At 45.2% G+C, this 9523-nt stretch overlaps 1 pseudogene; it reads right to left on the reverse strand.

Moving 5' to 3' along the window:
- Window positions 1-2059: 2059 nt before the first annotated feature.
- LOC101990205 lies at window positions 2060-9307 on the reverse strand (annotated as a pseudogene).
- Window positions 9308-9523: the final 216 nt, after the last annotated feature.

Below are 9523 nucleotides of genomic sequence, written 5' to 3' on the forward strand. Positions count from 1 at the left end.
CCCTGGGAGTGGGTGTGCACTGGGCTGAGTCTATGTAAGCAGGATGCCTGTGCTTTCCCTGGTTCTTTCCCTGGTTCTCACTTTAAGCCTGCTCTCTCATACTTGTTTCATATCCGTTTGAACATCACATGAGAACTTTGAAGCTTTCTTTGCAAAAAATAATGCACGCAGGCACATTCTGTTTCAGTGGAGGGCGTGGCCTGGGAGACCCACCTGGACACTCGCTGGTTGCTCCTGCCTCTGCAGTAATTCCTGGCCGTGTCCTTTCAACCTTCTCAGCCAGACTCTTCCGCTTGGAGGCAGTGCTGGGGTCTCAAATGTGGGAGGGAAGGAGATCTGGAGATCCTTTCTACTCATTTCCATTGTCCGCTCTTCTGTAGTCACTATATAATAATGCCAAATATATAAAAAAAATTAGATTTTGCTTATTGGAGGAGATCTGTGTGAAGCGATGGAAGCAGCAGGCTGTAAAGCGAGAGTTATCCCGAGTCGTTTGTCAGTGTTGATGTAGTCTCCCAAGACACTGAATCCAAGTTTGCAGGGGAAATGAACTGAGTGGCGAGAGGACATTTTGGCTGCAAAGGACTTTTTAGCCATGTGAGACTTCACCTCCCCACCCCCCTCAGTATTTCTCAGAGCAACTGCCAGACAGGACGAGTCTCTCCTCAGCTGTTATCCACTTAGTGGGACTCTGCAGAGGCTGAGAGAAGGGGAGGGGCACTAAATTTAGGGAAAATAAAATTGTACATTTCCGCGATGCCAAGGTGACCAGCCTACATCTCCCTCCCGGGCTGGTGTTGGGTGGCTCTGACAAGTGTCCAGAGTGCTCCCAGCCCAGCATCTGCTGCCTGATTGCCATGGAGACGGCAGCTGCAGCGAAGTCCCCTTTGAGAACACACCAAGGAGATTTCTAGAACCATTTTGGAAGCATTTGTCTCCACAGTGCCCGCTAATCTCCCTTTTATTTGTAATTATTTTATCGCCTTGATTCTGTTCATTGGCAAGGGGCCCACGGCTGATGCTGCTCCCTGCCGGGGTCCGCCGGGAGGTATCCGCGCCCCGCCGTCTGCGTGGAGATGAAAAGGGTAGAAAGAAGACTAGCCCAGCACCCTGGCTTCAAACAGGCACTGTCTCCCGTGGGCAGCCCCAGGGAGGGCCTGGCTGATTGAAGTAGCCGGAATTATGAAGCCCATAGCCTTTGAGGCCAGCCGCCCTATCCCGGCCAAGAATAATTGAACAAATAGTTTATCTGGTGCACCAACAGCTGTAGAGCCGGGCGATTTGAGAGGATTAGGGGAGAGTAGCGAACGGATACTCCCACAGCGCCTCCAAATCCTTACCCTGAGTCCGACCAGCCAACAGCACATGGTGAAGCCCTGACATCACCCTTTAAAGTCCATTTCTCTCCCTTTCCGAGCGACTCTTCTCAGTGCTCCCAAGAATTTTAAGTGGACAAGGCAACTCCTTTTGAGGGTCCCCACCACGGGAATGCGTTCAGTGGGTCCTTGTAATTACGCCGAATTCATTTCATCCCAGACAGCTCAGATTCACAGTGGAGTGGGGGGTGGGGGATTCTGGTCGGTCTGGGAGGCAGAGGCCACCGCCTTTCCTCAAGTCTGTGCTGGCGGCAGCTGTTGTGATGTCTAAGCAGGGCCAGGCCAAGTTCAGGGTAGGATGAAAGGGACGTTATTTAGGAGGGCGATGGCAGAGGAAGACGAAACAGGACTCCTCCTCCTCGAGAGAAAAAGTAACAAACAACTCCAAATGAGTGAAAGGTTTGTTTATTTATTCTTGTTTTTTTTCCTTAAAGAATATTTAATACAATCTAGTTAGGTGAATGGGAAATAAAAACATTATTTAGAATCATACAGGGGCTGGGGCTCAACAGCATAGCATTTGCCCAGCATGCACCAGGCCCCAGGTTTCATTCCCAGCATTATGAAGCAAGCACTCCCAGCTACCCCTCCCTAAAGAATTGCTCAGTAGATCTGCAGCGGACCCGCAGTCCCAGGGCCTTGTCAAAACTGCGATGTTAGGAGGAAAACAGAACAACTTGAAGTCAGCTTCCATTAGGCTTCTCCTGGACTTCAAGTTTATATACTTAATGCCCCTTTCCTCCTGGACCTCAGAAAGGACACCTGTGCATTCTGGGAGATGTTTATATCTTCCCAAATCAATTTCTGGGAAAACCATGCCACTTTCAGATTCCTGCATGATCCTTGTCGTAATTGCAAACAGTTTGAGGTGCTCTGGCTGATTCATGGCTCCCTCGTGAACAGAACTGCCTCTGGCTGTCCAAACCTTGTCTACTTTATTTGATAATTCCGGTTGTTCAGTAAGTTTTAAGGCACTGTCCTGACTTTTTTTTTTTTTTTTTTTGATTTTCGAGACAGGGTTTCTCTGTAACTTTTGGTTCCTGTCCTGGAACTAGCTCTTGTAGACTAGGCTGGCCTCGAACTCACAGAGATCCACCTGCCTCTGCCTCCTGAGTGCTGGGATTAAAGGCGTGCGTCACCACCGCAAGAAAATGAGTTCCTTGTGGTGGTCCCTTGAGGTCTCCACTAAGAACTACGTGAATTCTGTTCTTTACCAGCCCGCTTTCTTCAGAAACGGAGATCCAGGTTTCCCCACCTTTTTTACCAGGTTCTGCTTACCTCCCACGGAGAAGGCTGTGGGTTCTCTTTGGAAGGATTTGAACTCCTTCTGGAGCAGAGACCAGGACAGGTCTCCATTCTTATTGATGCTCATGCTGTGGGACACAGAGATGGTGCAGGTCTGGGATGAACCCCCATGGCTTTGGCGGCCACTTCCTTGCCAGCCCAGACGCCAGGCTCCCCTCAAGTGTGGAGTAAAATTCTATTTATTTATTTTAAAATCAATGTAACCAGTAGATGGATACTTGAGTGAAATTTGAGAGAAAAGCTATATAACCTTCAAGGGAGTGTTATGCTTCTAACTGTGACTCTGATTCAGAAATCGCAAAGCTAGAGAGGATAAGTAAATTAAATAATGTAAAAAAAAGAGTCTGAGGGGACAGGGAGATGGCTCAGTGGGATGGAGCGCTTGCTATATAAATGGAGGCATGAGTTTGGACCCGTGAAAAACCAGCTGTGGCCAAGCGTTCCGGTGACCCCAGCACTGGGGAGGGATGGGGGGCCAGATGTAGGAAGATCTTTGGGGCTTGCTGAGCACCATATTGATGGAAAAAGTGTGTATACTCCAGGTTCAGTGAGAGACCCTGTCTCAAAGGGGCACGGTGGAGAAGAGGAAGACACCACACAGCCTTTTCTGGCCTCTACCGGTGTGCAGGTTTGTCTACATCTAGTTCATATACACACACCAAACACTCTCACTTTCTCTGAATTGCAAAAATATGATTTAAAAATATAATAAAATAGAGAGCCGGGCGCCTTTAATCCCAGCACTTGGGAGGCAGAGGCAGGCGGATCTCTGTGAGTTCGAGACCAACCTGGTCTACAAGAGCTAGTTCCAGGACAGGCTCCAAAACCACAGAGAAACCCTGTCTCAAAAAACCAAACAAAAAAATATAATAAAATAGAAAGGATTTGTAATCCACATTATAGAAAAGTTTGAGTTAAGAACTCATAGGCACCGCCCTGCAAAGTACTAAAAATCCCAAAGAAGAACGGATAGAAATTTGTGAACAGATCATTTCCAGGACATCAAGTACAAAGGTCCCTATATATACTCAAGCGAGGCTCAAACTCTATACTGTAGGAACAGCGCAAGTTGAAACATTTGAAACATACTCGAGGAAGCTTGGAGAGATGGCTGGGTGACAAGAAGATCCCGTGAAAGTATGAGGATCAGAGTCTGGAAGCCACAAAACAAGCCGGCTGTGGGGGCACACGTGCTTCTAACCTGGCCTCAGTGTGGAGGATTGCTGGGCTTGCTAACCAGCTGTAAAACCTGATCTCTGAGTGCAGAGGAGTGGTATGGAGGGCTCTTCCGAAGCTTTCCTCTGATGTCGTGCACAGGAGTGCACATGAACAAACATGTACATACCCCATAATTACACACACACACACACACACACACACACACACACACACACACACACACACGATCATTTCTCACCTATCAGAATGAAAAAAAGAATTGATAGCTCCTCTGTGGACAACACTGTGGGGACATAGAAGAAACCTTTCACATTAATGTTGACAGGATACCACAGGGTAATTTAGCAATATCTGTCAAAATTTGGAAGTCATATAATCTCTGACACAATAGGACCCTTGAAGATTTTCTTTATAAACAATCTTCACACTGGCATGAGCGCAGGAGTAAATTCACTTGTGTATTCATAACATGAGGTATAATCAAACAAGTTGCAGTGTGATCTTATAGCTGAATGCAATACAGCTATAAAAAAGAATTAAAAAGATTTTTAGGAATTACTTTCCAGAGTACATTAGGTGGATAAAACTCAAGGTGCATCAGAGTGTATCTTATACAAATATGAACTTGTTTGTATTCATGTTTGTATTTGTATTAGATGTATTCCACTGTGTTTCTTTTTTGTGTTAATTGACTTTTGTATACTTTGGTCACAAGTACACTCAAAGTTCGTTTTCCGCAGTGGATAAAATCAATTGTAGCCGTGGGTCTCCAGTTTATAGGAGACTCACAGAGACTCACAGTCAACATACTTTGATCTCTGATGCTCATAGACTCTTATTCATGCTGCCTCCCCGATCCCGGACTACCATGATTCACAGAGCAGAAGCAGGTGACTTCATGGATTTGGGGCAAAGAGGTGCAAACTATTTTGGACAATATCCTTACCTTTAAAATGTTTAATTTAGTTTTTAAGTGAAAGCGAGACAGTTTTAGTTAAAGACTTTCTAGGACCAGGTGTCAATCTTGATTGCAAGAGTGACAACCGAGGCAGGGAAAAAATCTTTATAAACCCTAACACATGACACTGCCTCACTTGTTATCAGGAGGGTACACTCTTCTAGAAATGTTATTAGCTCTTTGAAAATGGTGTCCACCGTATTTTTTATCCCTTTCACCCCTCCTCTAACCCTTCTCACGGCTGGCATTGCATGCTAGCTTTCCACTTCCATGTTGGGATCTTGTCTGTCTGGAGATTGCACAGGTCTTGTGGTTGCTGTCATAAGCACTGCGAGGTCATTTGTTCAGCTGCCCTGTTATGTCCAGGGGACACTGTTTCCTTGTGGTCATGGACCACCTCTGGCTTTTACAGTCTTCCAACCTCTTCTTCCTTAATGACCCCTGAGCCTTGGAAGGGTCATGTGGTCGGTTTTATAAAGGTTTTTCTTTGTCTCAGTCAACAATCCTACATTCTAGGTTACCACCTGATCTTATAAAGTCGTAAATTAAAGCTGTCTTGGATGTGATACAGATATCCCACTTAGGGCTGAGCATCCTGCAGTTTCTTACTCTATGCACTTTATCCAGTTTTCTGTTTCTGTGTTAATCCCCATCTACTGCAGATAGAGCTTCTCTGGTAAGGGTTGAGAGATACATTAATCTATGGATATGATGGTAAGTCATTAGAAATTGGTTCAATACAAGGCCTGTTTAGTAGAATAATCATAGTAGGTTATCTTCTAGGTCTTATATCTAACCATAGAGTCTTGGCCCTGATATTAGTGCTAGGTATGGGTAATAACTTGCATAGGAGGCCTTAAATCTGATCAGGAGGTCGTGTCGTTGGTTAGTCCTGTGATGTTCATGCCACTATTGGGTGTGTCTAGACAGGCCATTCATTATTGTAGCTTGCAGATTCAGAGCTCGGTAAGAGTGATGATTACTTTTCTTCCCCAGCATTTTCCAACTGTGAATGCTAGCCAATAATGGACGAAGCTTCCAGTCATATTCTATGACTCAACTATGTGATGTCTTCAGCAATACGGCCTTACTGTCAAGTTCCAGAGGGTAACCATTGTGTTGGCAGTCATCTTCAGTATCTGGGGTCAATGGAACCTCACTGGCCCAAAGAGGAAGTAACCCATTCCTGGCACTGGGCTTTTTATTTGTTAACCTGTAGTATCTATTAGGGGCATTGTTGTCATTGTGTGTGAGTGTGTGTGTATGTGTGTGTGTGTGTGTGTGAACTTCTACATTAGTAGGTAGGTTTTTGGATGACTTTATTAAGATAGGTCTTTAGTGTTTGTCCCTTTCTATATATCAGTTTTTGTTTGTTTGTTTTTTGTCAAACTTTAGTCAAGCTGGAGTCGTCTTAGAAGGGGGAGCCTCATTCGGGCAATCCCTTCTGTTAAATTGGCTTGTAGTTAAGTCTGTGATTAATGATTGATGTTGAAGACCCAGCAAGCCCCCTGTGTGCAGTGCCACTCTTGGACTATGGTCCTGGATTGTATATGAAAGCAAACTGAACAAGCCATGGAGAGCAAGGTAGTAAACAGTGTTCCACCACGGTGTCTACCTCAGTTCCTGCCTCCTGGCTCCTGCTGGGAGTTCCTGGTCTTACTTCTCAATGCGGATCTGGCATGTGGAACTGTTAACTGACAGTTACCAGGTTCTGTTTACCTCCCACGGAGAAGGCTGTGGTTCTCTTTGGAAGGATTTGAACTCCTTCCAGAGCAGAGACCAGGACAGGTCTCCATTCTTATTGATGCTCATGCTGTGGGACACAAAGATGATGCAGGTCTTTCTGGGTTTGGGTTACCTTGCTCGGAGGTTTCCAGCATCTCCAGCTCTATCCATTTATCTGCACATGCCGTAATTTTTTTTGTAATGACAGTATTATTCCGTTGTAGAAATATACTATATTTTCATTATGTACTTATTGGTTGGTGACCATCTAAGCTGTTTCCATTTTCTAGCTATTGTGAGTAGAGCAGCAATGAACATGGATGAGCAGGTATCTCTGTAGTGGGACACAGGATTCTTCAGGTTTGTGCTCAAGAGTGATGATATAGCTGGATCATGGGCACTGGCGGCACTGGCGGCACTGGCCGCACTGGTGGCACCGGCGGCACTGGTGGCTGGCAGTTCAATTATTTTCACTCAGTTCTGTACTTTTTGCTATGGGTGTCTAGTATCCAGTGACGTTGTAAAATGCTTTAGGAAATCAAGCCAGCCGCTTTTCTTCTTGAAGGGAAGGCATCTTTCTGTGCACAGGGTGAACACTGGGAAGCTGAGAGGAGAGGAGGAAGCAGTGCTGAGTCATGAGTGCTCTCTCTGCCATGAATACAACCCCTGGGACACCCATGGAATCACAAAGGTATGGTTTTCCTTTGTTTATTTTCATGTGGTGTGTGTGTGTGTCTGCATGTTGGCATATGTTAGACACACACGTGTATGTATGTGTGCATGGACACCAGGTGATGATACTGGGAATCACCGTCAATCACTCTCCCACCTTATTCATTGAAGCAAGGGCTTCTGGTGACTTCCTCTCCTCCCCAGATGTTGCTGATCTGGCTAGTCTTGAGAGCCCACTTGCTCTGAAGAGTCTCATTTCAACTTTCTGTGGCTGCAGTTACAGGTGGCCACCGTGATCACTGTCATTATGTGGGCTCTGGGGCAAGGGCTTTAGCCACTGAGCCATCTTGACAGTTCTCTAGAAGATTTCTTAATAAAACCCTACAACTTATATGCACTGCAGGAGTATAAAGAAGAAATAACAGCATTTCAGTGAAGGGAGGGAAGAACTTCAGAAATGAACTCTCTCTGTGTGTGTGTGTGTGTGTGTGTGAGAGAGAGAGAGGGAGAGAGAGAGAGAGAGAGAGAGAGAGAGAGAGAGAGAGAGAGAGAGAGAGACTCCAAGTGTGTGGAGAGCAGAGGACAACTGTATTAAGTTGGTTCTCTCTTTCCACCTTTCTGTAGGTTCTGGAAATCATGTGTAGGATATCAGGCTTCCGTGGCAAGAGCTTTTGCCTACCGAGCCACCGAGCCACCTTGTTCTCCCTGGAGACCTTTTAGAAGATCCTTGGCTTTGTCTTGTGCACTTTTCCCTAATGGTTTTGGAGTTTTGGGTCTTACATTAAGGCCAGTTTGAATCGCCTTTTGTACAGGGTGTGAGGGATCTAGCTTCATCCCTTTACATATGTATGTCTAGTGTTTCCCCAGGACTATTGTTGAAGAGTTTGTCTTTGGTATCTTTGTTACAAACCAGGTGATAATTGCCACATGGCTCTATTTCTGGGCATTCTGTTGTATTCCACTATTTGATCTATGTATTAAAAACACAAATGATGGCTCTGAAAGATAGCATGATGCTTCTAACCTTATTCTTTTTGTCTGAGAATATTCTGGGTACCCAGAGGCCTTTGTGACTCCATATGAATTTTAGGATTTCCCTTTTCTGTTTCTTTGAAGAATAGTATTGAAATTTTTTAATTAATTTATTTATTTGAGAGTGTCATGCATGAGTATTACATTTAAATTATTTCTGCTCCCTCCTCTCCTCCTTCCAGCTTCCTTCTTACTCCCTCTCAAATTCATGACCTTTTCTTCTTTATTATGATTTTACACACACACACACACACACACAAACACACACATACACACACATACACACACACACCTTTCTCAGCCCATTTAGTGTTACTCATATCTGTGTGTGTTTAGGGCCGACCACTGAGATTGCACAGCCTAACAATGGGGTCTTCTTTTTTTTTTTTTATTATGGATCCATCTTTTCTTTTCTTTTTTTTGGCTAAAGGCTTGCCAACTTTATCCTTTTGAATAAATAAGTGTTTGATATGTATGTCATTCTGTGCTGTTTTCAATTCATCGGTTTCTGCCTGATCGTCCTGCCCCGTGTGGATGGGCATTGTAGTCACCACTGTTACTGGGTTTCGATTCATCTTTATGTCTGGTATAGTTTATAACATTGCTGTACTAGAACCCACTGCATGTGCTAATGACTGTTCTAGAACCCACTGTATGTGTGAATGACTTTTCTAGAACATAAACCCAGAATGGGACCCTGGCAGCAGCCCAGGCCCAGATATTACCATGGGTAACAATCAAGCCACCCACATCAGCCTGCTCCTCATGGCTTTCACCTCTTCAGCTCTGCCTCCGTCCATAAGACATGGGCCATTCTCTCTCTCTCTTCAGTTCTGCCTCCGTCCATAAGACATGGACCATTCTCTCTCTCTCTTCAGATCTGCCTCTGTCTATAAGACATGGGCCATTCTCTCTCTCTCCCATATATTTGCTCACCGTAATCGTGCTGGGCTCCCAGTGCCACAGGCGCCGGGTGGGCGGGTATTTTCTTCTCGGCACCCCAGGCATGACTGTGGGTCTCCCTGTCATGCTGAGTCCTAATAGCACTGGGCAGGGCCATGTTTTCTCCTTGGTGCCGTGGCTCCCTTCACCTTTCAAACCCGAACATCTCCCAGAGTCCCAATGGTAAAATAGGTCTATTTACTTTAGACCCAGCAGAAGTGGACTAGAGATGCATCTATCTGACTTACAAACCTTGAAAATGTCACTCATTTTGCCGTGTGAGTGCTACACTAATGTCTGTGGCGGATGCTTCTGATTTAATACAATTACTAAA

This window comes from Microtus ochrogaster, chromosome 5, assembly GCF_000317375.1.
Source record: "Microtus ochrogaster isolate Prairie Vole_2 chromosome 5, MicOch1.0, whole genome shotgun sequence".
In the NCBI taxonomy this organism is placed as follows: domain Eukaryota; kingdom Metazoa; phylum Chordata; class Mammalia; order Rodentia; family Cricetidae; genus Microtus; species Microtus ochrogaster.